Source organism: Mercenaria mercenaria, chromosome 2, assembly GCF_021730395.1.
Source record: "Mercenaria mercenaria strain notata chromosome 2, MADL_Memer_1, whole genome shotgun sequence".
Lineage (NCBI taxonomy): Eukaryota > Metazoa > Mollusca > Bivalvia > Venerida > Veneridae > Mercenaria > Mercenaria mercenaria.
The window spans coordinates 93,184,937-93,203,220 of NC_069362.1; the positions used below are offsets into that span (position 1 = coordinate 93,184,937).

Consider the following 18,284-nt stretch of genomic DNA (forward strand, 5'->3'; position numbering starts at 1 on the left):
CACATATTAAATAGAGGATATTTAGTAGTTTTGATATCCGAAAACTAAAATGATTTATTCTTAGTCTTTAGTAATGCATCACAAGAGAAATCAAAAGTAAACTTCTTCCCCGGTTGCGCACCTCGCTTAGGTAAGCTTTCATGAAAAGTGACCATGTAAACAACAACAATGTGCAAATCAAATTGAAAAATCACTATTCCATCACATATGTAAGTATTTACCTATTACTTTGCCCAAATAAAAAAAGATTTCAACAGTTATTGAAATTCTCACAACCTGCAAATGTTCAACTAATTCAACTTGATTTTTTTTTGCTTTAAGTTTTATAAAAACTGAGAACTTTATCAAGTAATTAGAATTGTTTGGGTCACTAGTTATTCAAAAGCTTCTAGCGTTTTATTTTTATTCCTAGTCCAACTAATAAATGCGGGCCGAGATATTGTGCTTGTGGGTTACTTATGGGGGATTCTGACCCAACATGAAATTATTTGCGAATCAGCACAGTTTGACCGTCTACCAATTAAAATTTTGCTGCTCAGTTGAAATATTTGCAAATGAATCGAGTGTTCATAGATGCATATCCACATCTTTTCTGTCTGTACATCCTGTTTAATTCTGCATTTTCAATGCGCTAAACATTATTTCCTCTACGCCGTTTGTCTTTTTTAAAGACATTTCTTGTTTATACGTCATTAAGACTCAATATTGCAAAACATAAACAGTACTGAATTATATCTTGACGTTTCTGTCATCTACAGTTTGCTCGGAAGAGGCGTAGCGATGTTTTTTTGCTTTTTCCCGCCGTTTGTTTTTCAAACAAAATGTAAATATCAACTGATTTAAATTTTCGTTTAACATATTTTCGATTTTTTCAGAAGAAACTTACGAAACTAAATGAAGGAATAAACGCATTTATTTATATGTGTTTACTGTCCTTAAGCTTTTTAAAGGCGTTGTCATGATTTTGTTAAACTATAGAACTGCTTTAATTCACAATCCCGATAACCTAAGTGACGAAGATAATTGCCCAAACCCCCCCCCCCCCCCCCCCCCCCCCCCCCCCCCCCCCAAAAAAAAAACTTCCCGAACAATCATTTGGTAGCAAATTTCTTCTAGTATTTATGGAAACATATAAAATACAAAAGCCTACGGTAAAAGTATTGATATTTTTTTTAATTCGAGCGCTCACGTAAATGACTGAAACGAGATTACGCTACTCCGCAGTTACAATGTTATTAACTGGAAAATGCCGTAAAGTTCTATACATCGTCGTGAAATTGGATATGGAGGATTTTTTTTATGAAATTTGTTATAACTTTATCATAAGTTAAGCAAATAACTTAAGCCGGTTAAACAAACAAGAGGGCCAAGATGGCCCTAGGTCGCTCACCTGAGAAACACACCATAACAGTATAAACATGTTTGACCTAGTGATTTCCTGAAAAAAAATATTCTGACCAATTGTCATTAAAATTGGAACAAAACCCTTGAGTATAAACAGGTATTTATTTAATTTGACTTAGTGACCTAGCTTTTGATCCCAGATGACCAATATTCGAATTTGACCTATAGTTCATCAAGGCTATCATTCTGACCAAATTTCATGAAGATCAATTGAAAAATACAGCCTCTATCGCATACATAAGGTTTTGCTTTGATTTGTCCTAGTGACCTAGTGTTTGACCCCAGACAACCCATATTCGAACTTGACCCAGATTTCATAAAGACAACCATTCTGACCAAATTTTATGAAAATCCAGTGTAAAATGCAGCCCTTATTGCATACACAAGGTTTTGCCTTGATTTGACCTAGTAACCTAGTTTCTGAACGCAGATGACCCATATTCAAACTTGACCTAGACTTCATCCAGGCTATCATTCTAACAAAATTTCATGAAGATCGATTGAAAAATACAGCCTTAATCGCATACACAGCTTTTTTCTTTGATTTAACCTAGTGACCTACTTTTGACCCTAGATGACCCATATTCAAAGTCTACCTAGATTTCATCAAGGCAATCATTCTGACTTACTGTCAGGAAAATAAATTGAAAAATACAGCCTCTATCACATATACAAGGTTTTTCTTTAATTTGACCTAGTGACCTACTTTTTGACTGTAATGACCCATATTCAAACTTGACCTAGATTTCATCAAGGCAATGCAAGGCAATCCAAGGCAATCATTCTGACTTAATTTCATCAAAATCAATTCAACAATATAGCCTCTATCGCATACACAAAGTTTTTCTTTGATTTGACCTAATGACCTACTTTTTGAATCCAGATGATCCATATTCAAACCTGAGCTAGATTTCATCAAGGCAATCATTCTGACTTAATTTCATGAAGATCAATTGAAAAATACAGCCTCTATCGCATACACAAGGTTTTTTCTTTGATTTTACCTAGTGACCTAGTTTTTGACCCCAGATGACCCATATTCAAACTTGAACTAGACTTTATCAATGCAATCATTCTGACCTAATTTCATATAGATCAATTGAAAAATACAGCCTCTATCGCATACACAAGGTTTTTCTTTGATTTGACCTAGTGAACTAGTTTTTAACCCCAGATGACCCATATTCAAACTGGAACTAGATTTCATCTAGGCTATTATTCTGACCATGAAGATTAATTGAAAAATACAGCCTCTATCGCATACACAAGGTTTTTCTTTGATTTGATCTAGTGGCCTAGTTTTTGACCCCAGATAACCTATTTTCGAATTCAGCCTAGACTTGATCAAGATAATTATTCTGACCAAAATTCATGAAGACTAATTGAAAAATACAGCCTCTAACGCATACACAAGGTTTTTCTTTGATTTGACCTAGTGACCTAGTTTTTGATCCCAGATGACCCATTTTCAAATTTGGCCTAGATTTTATCAAGGTTATCATTCTGACCGAAATTCACGAAGATTAATTGAAAAAATACAGCCTCTATCGCATACACAAGGTTTTTCTTTGATTTGGCCTAGTGACCTAGTTTTTGATCCCAGATGACCCATTTTCGAACTTGGTCTTTTTTTCATCAAGATAATCATTCTGACCAAAATTCATGAAGACTAATTGAAAAATACAGCCTCTATCGCATACACAAGGTTTTCCTTTGATTTGACCTAGTGACCTAGTTTTTGATCCCAGATGACCCACTTTCAAACTCGGCCTAGATTTCATCAAGATAATCATTCTGACCAAATTGCATGAAGATCAGTTGAAGAGAAACAGCCTCTATCGCATACGAAAGTTAAATGTTGACAGACGACAGACAGACAGACAGACGACGGACATCGAGCGATCACAAAAACGCACCTGGGCATTGCTCAGGTGAGCTAAAAATCCAACTTGCACTGCAAATTTCAGTCGTTTACATTTTGAATTTATTCGTTGGCAAACTGAACAGATAATGGCAAAATCCATGCTGAGTCTCTATGTTTCGAGCAACGTGCATAGAAGGATATAAAACATTTGCAGCCACTAGCGAACCAATGTGTTCGCGCGCACGTGCGTTTGCAGCCAGGCCGTTTGTTCAACAACAACAAAATGCAGTTATTTTCTTACTCGGTATGATTTACTATCTCTAAAACCCTTCTCGGACAATCCCTATTTATTGTACCCTGACGAACAATATCAACTTCTTCATTTTTCGCAAAATCAGTATTGATATGCACCTACGTTTTCTGTGACCCAAGGTCTCAAATTCGATTTTATGACAAATCTTATAGTAATACCAGATATTTGCTCAAAAGTTAAAACAGCAAAGTTTTTTTTTTTTTTTTTTTTTTTTTTTTTTGTAAGTAGTTTTTTGTTCAGATACGTACTGTTGCTGGACAACAAATACGAAACGCCTTGGTGATTTTTGATTAACCCTCTGCTTTCCTGGGCAAAAATAGAAACTGTATTTGTCTAAACGAACTGTTCAAACAAAGTAAACTATATTGGCACCTGAAATGACAGGACTTCCAGATTATCACAGGAAAACATTAAAACAATTTTCCACTAACATTTATTCGGTTGCGATCCAATTTACAACAGCCAGCGGAGCTTTCAAATATAAACACCCTTTCTCGGCTACAATGACAATGTACCAGATGCTTGCGTATTACACACATGCACCGTTTGACAGAAAAGCAAATGTGTTCTTATTAGTATCATATACAAATTAAACGTGGGGTTTTTATCATATTACAGGTGAGTGAATGTGACAACAGACATTACAGTTTAATGCGATCTTTATCATCCCGTTTAGGGATACTGTTGCAGTTATTAATGACTGTAAATAACTAGAATGAAATCACTGTAACCATTTTAAGGGGTGATCGCGTTCAGACCTCAGTAAAAAAGTAAACTGTTCTTTGACTACAATGTAACTAGTTATGGGGACAGTCATGAGTTGTTGTTTTAACCAGCTTCAAAAAGAAATATTACACTTCAATGAAAGCATTGTTATTATGGCGTTAACAAAGAAAATGACTAACTGACAAAATAAAAGGACAGTTGGGACACCGGGTACATGTACAGGCGTCACACAAGTCCCTAGACAGTTACACGTATCCATATTCACCAAGGCTTAGTATGGAACTTACACTATAAACGACATCTTCAAATTGTAATAACTTTTTCCTTAACAATTTCATACTCGTGCACAAACAGACAAATATTCCTTACAATCTTGCAATCACTGTTTATTTAACAATGACAAATCAAAATGAAAATTTAGTAGCCTTCTAAATTTTAAACTAAATTGAACAAATGTGTGTGCGCTCCAAGTGTTTGTAAATCAGAGATAGGGTGTATAGTGGGACATAATTTGTTTCTGACAGACAAGTACCCTCCCCTTGAAGAAACAGTACATTAGAAATGCATATACACGCATCCCTGTACAAGTATAGTTCCTGTCCCTGTAGCAAGTTTGGAGTCGTGGGGGTGGTTAGTGCTTTTTTTAAAAAATAAGACGACAGAAGATTGCGGACGTTCATAATTTCCCCGTGTGAATGTCGTGAACAAAATTAAAGATAAATCAAAGCCTTGAGATGTCTGGTGGTTGCGGGTTTTGCTAGATTTATTTTCATTTTAAATGCCAATCTCTAAATATACATGTATAAGAAACAAATACTAATGTGCCTCATATCTAAGATAAACTCTGCCTGACCTTGCATGAACAGCTGGAAGTCAGTGACATAACCATGGGCTGGAATACCTAATCATTAACAGGTCTTATATAATCTAAATGACCAGTGTGAATGGATAGAGGATTAATAAGAACTGCTTGATCATTGATAATTCATCCGCATTGTTCATGAATGGGACTACTTTGTGTAGCACATGAACATCCTTTAGATGTGATTTGGAATCAAATAAAGATGCTATGATTGTCAGAAATACACTTAACTTTGGTAGCGGGATAAACCCGCAACCAAAAAAGTCCGACAGTCAGATGGCGTGCTGTTTTAGAAAGGATAACTACCGGTGTTGTCATATGCTTATGCCAAAAATGTTTAGTATGTCATTTCGAATTCGAAAATTGCTAACCCGATCAAATATTGCTCTTTAGGTTTATTGAAGGTAATTACTTATATCCTGTGCTTATGGCTTTAATTGACTGCAAGGAAAAACTAATTCACAAGGAAAATTCATAATCACACAGGGTTAATGATAACTCTACCCTATTACGTCGGCAGTAAAAAGATCTAAGTTAAACCGTCACTTGAACATGCACCTACTGATAATACAGATCGTTGTTATAAAAAAACGATATTTGTTCAAATAACATACTTACCTTATCAAAGAATAGAAAAAAAAAAACAACTGGCAAAACAGTCATAAAAGATAAACTTTTATGCCCCTATTGGATTGATTTTCACATAGATAATATTTGTCGATCACGATCAGGAAGTAAAATCTCAGTTGAGAATTTATTGCGAATTTATTGAAATTATTGTATATTTCTTTTGTGTAAATATAATGAAAGGATGAGAGAGACTAAACTTCCTTGACTATTGAATAAAACTTGGAAAACCAAAAACAGCTTAAACAAGTTAACCATAAAATTCTATATTGGCCATTTAGTACCATAAATACTAATCGTATAAATTCAGTGTGCAGATGATGGTTGTTGTTTGCTATTGATGATGATGATGATGATGATGTTGTTGTTGTTGTTGTTAGTGGTGGTGATGGTGGTGACTCTTACGATGACGACGATGATGATGGCGGTAATGACAACGACGATGAGTATGATATTGACGGACTATATATTGCCATGACGGACATCCTGTACTGTTGTTGCTGTTGCTGATAATTAAAATGATGATGATGTAGTTGTTCTTAATGTATACGAAGATGATAATGGTAAGATGTTGTTATGATGCAGATGATGATGCTGATGCTAATTTAAGTGTTATTTATTATAAGAGTACGATTCCAGATGCGGTCAAATATTTACAAAAGGTAGAAGTTGTGTAAATCTAAGTGCTGGTCCAAGATATCCATTATTCTAAAACGGTGCGAATGGTATGAACCCGTTAAATCTTTTTCTGTCCGTGGGTCCGTTTTACGAAGATACGAACGAAATTTGAACATTTCACGAAAAAAAAAATCCGTAGATTCATTTTAACTCTAGGCTATTCCTTGGACAATTAAGATATAATTATTATGTCAAAACATTCAGTCGAGGACAAATTTTAGTTGAAACGTAAGATCTATTTCACGAAGATTTCTAGCGTGTCATGTTTTAGGAAATTTTTGTTTCTCACGAACAAACTTGTTATAACCATAGAAAATTATCTATGTACAGACTCCATTGTCAGCAGAGAAATTAGGATCAAACTATAAACATAATCTGCACAACTTTATGAACCATTCTTAAATGAATTTATGTTGCTGCGTGTCGTTAAGACGAATTTATTTGAAGACTATTCATATAACTACTGTTTATTACAATTAGCAGTTCAATATTCATATCGATTACCTACATTTACATGAGTACTTTAAATAAGTATTTAATTAATAAAAGTAGTTACAGCATATTTTAGATTCTACTATTTTAATATTAATAATAGTATTTAAAAAGACGAACTAAAATCTAATCTTACCTTATCATGAAATCTTCTTTTTTCTTTAGGATTATCTCTTCACTTTAACTTCATCACCTAAACCAATGTAGCCCTGTCAACTTGATAAACATGAATGACTTTTGTCATAATATTCCCTGACGTAAATATAAACTTTTAAACTTCCTAGTCGGGGGTTACCCTCATTCAACCATTACAATGTTCGTGTCAAAAATAATGTTCACGGTATAGACGCATTCTACGTAGTTATATACTGTGGTATTGTATCCTTTAAAATAGTACATATATATATATATATATATATATATATATATATATATATATATATCTACCTTGAAACAAAATACGCCAATGTCGTAATATTTCGTGATCTGTTATCAACTGAAATATGCAACGGTCTGATAAATATGAATCTGCTTTAAAATACATGAAAATAGTAACAAAAATATAGAACATGTAGAAGTTTACAAATCTTTTCCGACTGCGGATCTGTTTCTACAATATATGGTGTTTTTGTTGCTTTATAGGTGGTAATGATGATGATGATGATGATGATAAATAGTAATAATATATCTATTACAGAATTAGTGATTACAGTGATGAAATGCTAATGATGATGATTTTGATGATGTGGAATTTTATAATAATCATAATAACAACAACAATAATAATGTTATCATTATAATATAATATATTATCATCGAGTATGAAGAGAACGGCGACGACGACGATGATGATGACGACGATGTTGCTGCTACTGCTACAACGACAACAAACACTATATTAGCAGCAACAGCCCGAAGTTCGACTACATTAATAGTTCATATGTCAACGAAAGACAACTGGTCCGTCAAGTTTTTGTTTATTCTAAACACGTCTCTTTCCCCTTTTAACGTTGTATATCTATACACATTTCAATCACTTTGTTCCCCGCTCATACAAGTTCAATTTCACCACTTCTTCAAACTTCTTCAAAACTTGCAGCATTCTCGAATTTTTGCTATCAGAAAAGTTGAATCCATTGTGACTGTCACAGATAACTGATTTTTAACAACAATTCATCTTTTTCTGTTAGAACTCAATCGACATTCGCTCCTAACTCGGGATTTCTTCTCCAGCTCTAAATTCGACTTCTAGGCAATTCGAATGATTTCGATATCACATCTGTCAGCTCGATATACGGCAGATTAAATTCGATCTGTTCGCCTCATCCAGCGATCTCAAACAGCGCTTTGGCTCGATATTTGTCATTTCTTTAAGATGACTCGATTTCAGAGCTGGCTTTAAATTCAGCGTTTTAGTTGAATTCCGATCTAAGAAATAGCTTGAAATTCGTTTTCACAGCTCGAAATTCAGAATTTAGTTTCGATGTACAAGGTGTTGAAAATTCGCTATACCAGCTCGAAATTCCACGTTTAGATAAATCGAACTTAAGGCTGAGCAGGACGAAACAACACTTCCGCTAAAAATTCGTTTCCTTGAAATGATATTCTATCCTACACAGCCCGATACTAAAATATCAAGGTCAAGTGGCGCGGTAACTCTTTTTATTTAACAAGAGGGTCATAATATCCATAGATCGCCTGAGTTTCACAGGTTACTTGATCAATTTTGGTCGTGGGTCGAGCATGGAAAATATTTGTGAAATAATTTTGAAATTGGGCCAGCCTTTTCTTACAAGAATTTTGTTAGAAAGTTTCTACTATATGCATATAAAAATACTACAATTTCGAAAACAAAAATGAATACTTGAACAAACTTAGTGTAGGGTCACCCAAGGAACACTTTTTGTGAAATTATTTAAACTAAATTTCATAGAGACCAGCACTCTATTTTTTAAACCTAAATCAGGTTGATCATTATCTAAGTTTTTCAATGATTTGACATAGTAACCTAGTTCTTCACCTAACTTACCCAGTTACAATTTTATCCTTGATTTTAAATAGACAAATATTCTGACCAAATTTCACAGAGAGACGGTAGAAAATGTAGCCTTTAGGTAGTTAACAATGTGTTTCTGAAATTTAACCTTGTGACTTAGTTTTTGATCTCAGTCATCCCATTTTTGAACTTGACCTAAATTTTATAGAGAAAAACATTCTGACAAAGATTTATGATAATCAAATATATAATGTGGTCTTTAACCTTGTGACCTGCTTACACAGTTTAAATCTGACCTAAATTACATAAGGCAAACATTCTGACAAAGTTTTATTAAGATGAAGTAGAAAAAATGTGGCCTCTAGAATGTCAATAAGGTGTTTCTATAATTTGACCTAGTGACCTAGTTTTTGACCTATGGTAACTCAGTTTTGAGCTTGACACTTACTTTATAACTCATCTTTGGACAATGTATACTTTTACTTAACTTTAGAGCTACTTCCGTATTCCAAAATCAAGCTACATTCCAAATTAAGGGGTCAAACATATAAAATATAATTGTTTGCTAAATATAGATCAACCAAACCGTAAACAGGTCAATTGAATAATTTTACACTAACTTTATAACTTATCCTTGGACAGTGTCAAATTTTACTTCATTGTATAGCTACTTCCCTCAGCGTCAACAACGGTTTCCGAAATCAACCAGTATTCCAAAGTAAAGGGTAAAACATATGAAATTACAGCTGTTTGCTAACACCCTACCATAAATAGGGAAATAGAATACTTTTACCTTTTACCTGGACATAGTATATAATTTTAATTCGCTGTATAGCTGCATCCATCCAAAGGGGTCCGACACGTGTGGGTCACCTTAATATGGCATAATAAATAGTCCTAAGGCATTGGGGGAAAAAAACATTGGTCAATAGATATATAACTGTGACCAGGGAAATTGCTCTCTATGGGCCCTTCAACTACCTCACTCTACAAAACCCCCACAATTTTTAACACGCTTCGTTGCATCCATTGTTTCTCTCTGTGAATTATAGGGCTATGCATTGCCATCCATGAAAACACACAACTTTAATTCATGCCTTAAATGATGTTCATTTTGCAGGGCGTCAAGTGCTTTTGGGAGTCAAAAATATAGGTAGGATCCTGAAATATAGGTATTTGGGGGCCAGAAATATAGGATTATATAGGTTGCTTATAATGAAGAAAACAAGTCAGACAAGTGTTTTATCCTCCTTCACCACCTACCAGCACTCTCTTTTATTAAACATAAAATACAAAGGAACAGAAAAAGTGGCTACTTTTATGATTTTAAACAAATAACATTTTAACATATATATCTTACTTTCATAATAAACTATTAATTCACCAACAGACAAAACTTTACCAATACTGGTACTCAAATCAGTTTAACAGGGAATTAGGCAAACCAAGCCATATTGCTTACAACATATATCAGTACATTGTTAATACAAGTATAAAATATTGTGTTGGGCCTGCATTTGTACATGAATGAAAAAGAAAACAATTATAATCAAACCATCTACAGAACAAAATTACAACAGTTTCATACTTATGAATACCATGATCTCTGTAAACATGATAACACATGACTGACTTGGAAGAACAGGCAGCTTGCTTGTCTGGTTCAGATTTTGAAGTTCTTGTTGAAGCAGTGGCAGAGCTTTTGGAACTTGATATGGCTGATTCTTGTTTCTTTCCTTTGCTTGATGATTTAGAACTGCACTTATCTAGTCTGTTAACCAGTAACTGTCTCTTTTGCTGCTCAACTTCCCTTTGGTTTTCACGTACCCTGTCCATTTCCTTTCTTATACCCTCTATCTTTGATGTGGCTGTTGCTATCATCATTTGTGCTACAGAAGCACCTTTCATGTCACTACTTTCAACAGCTTTAGAAAGCTTTTTGTTCCCATCTTTTAACAGTTCCTCTGCTACAGTCAACCTTGTCTGAATCTTCATTTCTTTTTTAAGCAGTGTTTTTTCTTTTTCAAGTATGGAGGAGGTCTTATTCTTCTCTTCTGTTGCAAGTTCTTCCAGTCTTTTCTTTTCAAGCCTTTCTTTCTCTCTCTCCTGTTTCTTTTTCTCTCTTTCTTCTTTTTCTGTCTCAATCCTCTGTTTACACTTGTTATGGGCCATTTTTGCTGCCAGAAGTATTTCACTGTTTAATGGTATTTTGTGAGGTTGCTCATCTACAGGATCACTGAACTTAACTATGTCCTTCACAGTTCTGATGGCAGTAACAGTTTTCTCACCCATGGCAACTCTGTCCTTAGTCACTACACTAGTGTTCACTGACAAACTTCTCTCAACCTCTGAATTTCCATGTGGTAATACCAGAGCTTTCTTGACAAGTTGGGGTAAAAATCTGTACTTGAGCTGCCCACTATCAAGCTTCTTCACAAACACTTGTCTCCAATAATGGTCAATTCTATCTTCTTCTTTCAAATCATCTTCTGTTTGATATACCTTCCATTCATCCACAATATTAACAGTCATATTTTCATCAAAATGCATTTCCTATTCACATTTTTATACATGAAAGCTTTAAGAAATGGAAAATATTCCAACTGAAAAAAGAACTTCCATTACTTAAAGCTTTCCTAAAGCTGGGCTGGGCAGGGTCGCTACACCTGAAAGGAATACAAATTTCAATGCCTAAAAGGTAACAGCATATTTTGAACTCAATTATCATAGAATTACTTCTTTTTTAATGGTTTGAACGACCTTTGTATTCCTTGCTTACCACAAAACTTCCAGATTATAGGTATTTATAGGTACTTTGGCAAAATATAGGATTTTATAGGTTATTACAGGTAGAGGGCTAAAATATAGGAAAATATAGGTAAATATAGGTAACTTGACGTCCTGATTTTGTCAAGCTTTGTATGTCACAATTACGAATAAATTTCGATTCATTTACACGCGTTCGTACACACGGAATTCATCAGTAAAATGAATCTTAAATTCAAATTATCGGCGAGTAATAGCTACAGATCGATAAACAAACATATTTTACTAACACTCACCACTGTTGAAATGTTTCTGTTTCACTTAACATAGACAAAAATCAGTTCCAAGTAAATTTCAAAACATTTTCGCCAACATACTCCATTTTCCATGTCGCATGCTATTGACAGAACCGGTGATGTAACAAATGATTTGACTGGCTAAGCGCTTTAAAATCACTTGCTACATCACCCGTTCTGTCAAATAGCACGCGCCAGTAAAGATGGAGGATGATGGGGGAAATATTCTTAAAATTTACTTGAAACTGATTTTCGTCTGTGTTAAGTGAAATATAAATATAACATTAGTGGTGAGTTTTAGTAAATATGTTTGTTTATCGGACTGTAGCAATTTTTTACCGACAATTTGCATTCAAGAGTCATTTTACTGATGCATTCCGTGTGTACGAACGCGTGTAAATGGATCGAAATTTATTCGTTATTGTGACATACAAAGCTTGACAAAATGAACATCGTTTAAGGCATGGATTAAATTGTGTGTTTTCATGAGTGGCACTGCATAGCCCTGTAATTCACAGAGAGAAACAATTGATGCAACGAAGCGTGTTAAAAATTTTGGGGGTTTTGTAGAGTGAGGTAGTTGAAGGGCCCATAGAGAGCAATTTCCCTGGTCACAGTTATATATCTATTGACCAATGTTTTTGCCCCCAATACCTTAGGACTATTTATTATGCCATATTAAGGTGACCCACACGTGTCGGACCCCTTTGCATTCATCAGGGTAAACCAAAGATTTAGTCAAGATGGCAGGTTAAAACATATGAAAATACAGTTGTTTGCCAACACCCGAACGTAGAAAGCTCAATACAGTACTTTTGACACTACTGTTATAACTTTTACGTGGACAGTGTATCATTTTACTTTGCTGTATAGCTACTACCGTCAGCATCAACCACGTATTCCAAAATCTAGCTATAGTCCAAATTAAAGGGCAAAACAAACAAAAACACAGTTATTTGCTAACGCCCAAACGTAAATAGGTCAACAGAATACTTTACACTAACATTACATGTAAAACTCTTATCTGGACATTGTAAAATTTTGCTTTACTGTTTAGCTACTTCCGTCAGCATCAACCACGGATTCCGAAATCAAACTTTTTAGAGGTCCCAAGCTGTTCCTTATAAGCGAAGTTTACTGTATAGTCCAAATTAAAGGGTAACACATGAAGACACAGTTTCACCCTACCGTAAACAGGTCAACAGAATACTTTTAAACCAATGTTATAACTTATCCCTGGACAGTGTATATTTTTACTTTACTTTAGAGCTACTTACGTCAGCGTCAACTACGGATATCCGAAATCAAACTATTGTCCGAATTACAGGATAAAACATACGAACATACAGTCCCAACCGTTAATAAGTCAAAAATTGTCACAGGACTCTTTACTATTTTACTTTACTGAAGGACTACTTCTATCGGCGTCAGTTACGGATTCTGACTTGCTTGTATTGCCAACATGACATTATATTTAGATGCATCCCATCCCCTTCTTTCATAAGTAAATAAGTATATTGCACAGTAAACTAAACCAGCCCGTTTACGTTTAAAAGCCATTTCAGAATATGGTTATCAACTGTGAAAAATCGTTGAAACATTTCAGCCTGTGTCAACCACGGATCCCGAATTCGACACACAGTCTGTTCCAAATTAAAATACAGTTGTTTGCTAACACCGAACAATAAATACAGTAAACTTCGCTTATAAGGAACAGCTTGGGACCTCTAAAAAGTGTTCCTTATAACCGAGGTTCCTTATATCCGTATACACGCCATGTACCCGAATAATCGTAACTCTCTTCAGCGACTCTTACTCAGTGCCAACATGGCGGATGTAAAGCCGATACAACTTTGTTTTCTGTGTAATTACGATGTATAAAGGAATTTTCTGTTGTTATATCTATCTCCATTGATCAAGTGTATATTTATTTCAAAATGTATCATGTTAAATATATCAATCCTTGTGTTTTCAGGTTGAAAAACGACGAACAAGGCAACTTTTTCAATGAAAACTTTTACAAAAAATCTTTAAAAATACTTCTATGCTTTTGATACCTCGACTATTTTGTTGTTTGAAAGCAAAGATATACTGCTTTATAGGCCCGTTTACACTATGTTGTTAACCCACTACATGTTGACACAATACATATTCAAATGTACTTACAGTGAGAAAAGGGATAAAAACCTAACTTTGATTTGATAAAAACCGAACTCAGTTTACATGAGGAATGGATAAAAACCTAACTTACACGAAATTGCGTGACGGATAAACACCTAACTGACTAGTATTCTATAGAAATGAATGAGTTGACATGTACATGGTCTGATTATTGTAAACATTACTTTATAAGCGGTATTGTCTTCAAACTTTGTCATTAATTTTACAAGATGTTATATGTATGCCCACTACAGTCAAATATTTTTTCATAATTTTAATATTATGCAAATAGCAATGTTTGGAAAAATCTGGATAAACCCTCAAAAATACCTCAGTATAAAAGTCAAAATTATTATATTTATATAAATAATTATTTAATTCCACCGATGTTCGAAGTTCTGTAGTCCCCAAGCCTCTCTCCCTCCATTTCTCTCTCACACACGCGCGCGCACACACACACACTGTTTCAGAAGAATTGTGTTTGTTTCAAATCTTGTATATCGTATAGTGTAAGAGATTTTTATAGAGGTGCTAATGGAATATTTTTGATATTGTTTAAATTGGATTAGATTTATGATTAATTATTAAATATGATATTTTTCAGACGGTAAATATGGAAGAAAAGTGTGTGTGTGTGGTGTGTGTGTGTGTGTGGGTGTGGCGGGGGTGGGGTGGGGTGGGGAGTGATGCATGGACTGACGGACAGGGGTGTGGGTATTCTTACATTTTTCACTTGTCCACGGACACTTAAAAATCCACTTGTCCATAGTCAAATTTCACTTGCTCTGATTTGTAATATTAAACCTTCGTGAAAGCGCAAATAGACTGGAGATCGAGTCCTTTATTTAGGACAATAAAATAGAAAAGCATATCACAGTAACTGTGGTAAAAATAAGCTGTTGAAATATTTGCCTTTTAACGTTTATAAAAGTCTGAAATCGCGTAAGCAGTGTTCGGGATCTTTTGAGGTCATGCCCGAAACACTGCCCACGCAATGGTGCAAAGCCAGATGAATTCAGAGAAAGACTCTTGAAACGTTCCAACTTATTTTAGTCATACTTGCGATCTCTGTGTGCTTTTGATTTTAATTTGGCTGACTACTGGCTCAAATATTTCCTTTGACAGTGACTTATTGTCTCAGCAGTTGGAATTCTACTTACAAACTTGTCATAATACTTTTTTAAGTTGTTTACGTTTCTGATGTCTTTAATTGTCCTTTTAGTTCTCTGTGTGTAACCCTTGTTTTCCTTTTTTAGTTTTAGTTACAGAATGCTATATGCTGATGATGCAAATATTTTTCTTCAGCTACTTTAAGTAGTTCTTATGTTCCCTTGAGCATGTATATGATTTCTTCTTTTATGTTTTTTTTAAATGCATGTTGTAAAATGTGACTCTTCCCAGTAAACACCTGACGTCGTACCGACGTTGGTTAGACGTTGGATTTTGGTCGCGACGTCGGCGACTTGGATCCAACGTCTAACCAACGTCATATCCACGACGTCTAATAGACGTCAGACTTAGACGTCTAGAAGACGTTGGAATAAGGTTGGATAGAAAGTCTGATAAATGTTTTTAGTTATAAAACTAACTGGTATAATTTTTGCTAGTATAGTTTAAAGATATTTACTTTTTTTCATAAAGGCCTGGACATGCACTTATTAATAATAGTTCATTCTCACAACAAACATTATATTAATTTAATTAATATAAATGTTACAATATCGCTTGAGATTGTCTGCTTTCGGAGTCGGATTCTTTTCACGAACTTTAAACTGTTCAAGATAAATATGCATTCTATACACATGTATAGATTATTCTAAATTCACAAAGATCTTCTCTTCTACACGTGCTGTCTACCAGTCACACATTCGCGAGATAAGCCTGCATCGGTTTACACAGTCTTCCTGTAATTTGATATTTATTGGGATAAGATAGAGCAAGTTTATAAATACTTTACACAAAGAGAAGGATCCGCAACGTGAGTGACAGATTTTTAAAAATTATACTTATTTTGAAAGTTATACTGTTTTTATTCCGTTTTTTTTTTTAAAAAAAAAGATGACTTATTTTTGTGTGTTACCTTAAAAAAGCAATTGCATTTAATTACATTTTACGAAGTTATAGAATATTTTATTCATAGAATTTAAAATATTACATATTTGTTTGGCACGTATTAATTATGTTCTTAGTAATAGCACTAGTATATTTGTATATGTTAAATAATGAAACTGTCAAATTTTATACATTTCAGGTGGAAATGTTGGCGGAGTTGAAGAATCATACAAAAATGACGAAACTTGAAAGTTTCAATTACTGCATTACTTTTTGGACTTATTGTATTAGACTTACGTCGCCATAATATGAAATAAAGATGATAAAATACATGTGTTGGTTACTTGTTTGATTGCAAATTACGTTGAAAATTTGATCAGATTTTGGTTGAAAAGCGGTTAGATTTAGGTTGGAAAAGGGTCGGATTGCGACGTCTAGCCAACGTCAGGATCCGACGTCTAAACGGTTTGCAAATCCAACCAAAATCCAACGTTAATCCGACGTCGGGGTCCGACGTCTATACGACGTCTAACCGACGTCAAATGCCTACTGGGTTCTTATTTTTGTGTAGTGTCAGCTAATCTTTTTTTATGTTGCTTTAAATGTGCTAAATCTGTATGTGGTAAATTACTTTTTCCTTTTAATTGCAAGTACCTATGTGCTATTTTGTTTTAATGCGCTGTAACATGTATGTGATAATTTGTGATTTGTTTCTTATCTACTTAGAGCCAGATGCTTTATTTGCTTTAATGAGCTTTAACATATTTGCAATTTATTACAGCTGTTTTACTTATGTTGAGCTTATTTACATGTGTTTGTCGGAAAATAGCTTTAAGCTAGTGTTATATGTTTATACTTATCCGACGTTAAATAAATCTTCTTGTATCTAAATCTTCTCTGATATTTTATCATAGTCACCAAGTTACAGCGTGCGCGAGACCTAGTCAAAGAATCCATTATCTTTATCACCTCCATACACTTGAAGCAACACACAACCTAAATGATATTTTATGTTTTCTCATTTTATACCTGAAAAAGTATGCTTGTCCGCGGACACGCAGAATGAAAAATTCACTTGTCCGCCGGCAAAAAATCACGAGTCGGATAAGTTGGACATAGGAATCCCACATCCCTGCAGGGGTGGGCAGATCAAAGAACTTCGAGCATCAACAGTCCATAAAAAAGCACAGACGAACAGCCGTTTTCGTTTGGTTAGGTGTTTCTCCGTTCTAAGTTTGTATTTATCCAGCACTGTTTCCTATACCAGTTAGGAATTATCCCCAAATTTAAACTTACCTCATAATCAATACAATTTTTAAGCTCTAAAAATCAATTTCAAACTTTGATACTGTTAAACATTGTCAAAGAGAAATTTATGGAACTAAAGTCTGTTCCACCTATTACGTTTACCTCGTTTCTGAATTATCAGTATCGATAAAATCGTCCAAAAAACATATTTATATACCATTCATCAATATCTCTAGACCTTTTTTTCATTTTTTCAATAAAGTGTATTTTAAAGATATAATCTTGGATTTTTCTTTTTTCCCCATAGGCCGTAATGCTATATGACGTTACGTCGACTTTCCAATATGGCGGCGTCCGTAGCGCAACAAACTAGGGGTCAACTCAAAATTAAAACGCCCGAGTTAATATTTGAAAATACTGTGTTTGTTATCGTATTATGCTAATTCTTGGGGAATTCATGTCAGGCCACCTCAACATGAATAAATAAATAAATAAATAAGAAAATAGAAAGAAACAAACACAAAAATCAATGGCATTCTAAAAACAAATGTGCGTGCGAGCGTCTCGATATTTTAATAACACATGGGTATTCTTCTTATATTATGTTTTCTGTTGTTAGACCGGAAAATTATAATATAACTTGACTTCTGTGGATGTGACCTAGATAGATATTACCTCCCGGAAGTATTTTTATGGATTTAATTAATAAAAGTGGAAACTAAACTTCGCAGTCCGTCAGGATATTCCCTTTCAATCACGTCACATTAAATCTGAACGGACAGGACAAGGAAAAAAAAATG

General features: G+C 34.3%; 1 protein-coding gene and 1 long non-coding RNA gene across 6 annotated transcripts in view; one reads left to right on the forward strand and one right to left on the reverse strand.

Annotated features, from left to right (window-relative positions):
* LOC123564593 (uncharacterized) overlaps positions 1-7,318 on the reverse strand; it is a 31,359-nt gene extending 24,041 nt beyond the window's left edge. For 3 of the 5 annotated variants that reach the window (XM_045358293.2, XM_045358292.2, XM_045358289.2), the window contains exon 1: positions 7,103-7,316. The gene's annotated coding sequence lies outside the window, so the exon portion shown is untranslated. Of the gene's footprint in view, positions 1-7,102 lie in introns of all 5 variants that reach the window. The other 2 variants (XM_045358290.2, XM_045358291.2) reach the window with 2 other exon arrangements.
* Positions 7,319-15,634: 8,316 nt separating this feature from the next.
* Positions 15,635-16,568, forward strand: LOC128548594 (uncharacterized). The gene is made up of 2 exons (XR_008367183.1): positions 15,635-16,162; positions 16,436-16,568. It is a non-coding gene; the product is annotated as an uncharacterized LOC128548594 (long non-coding RNA).
* Positions 16,569-18,284: the final 1,716 nt, after the last annotated feature.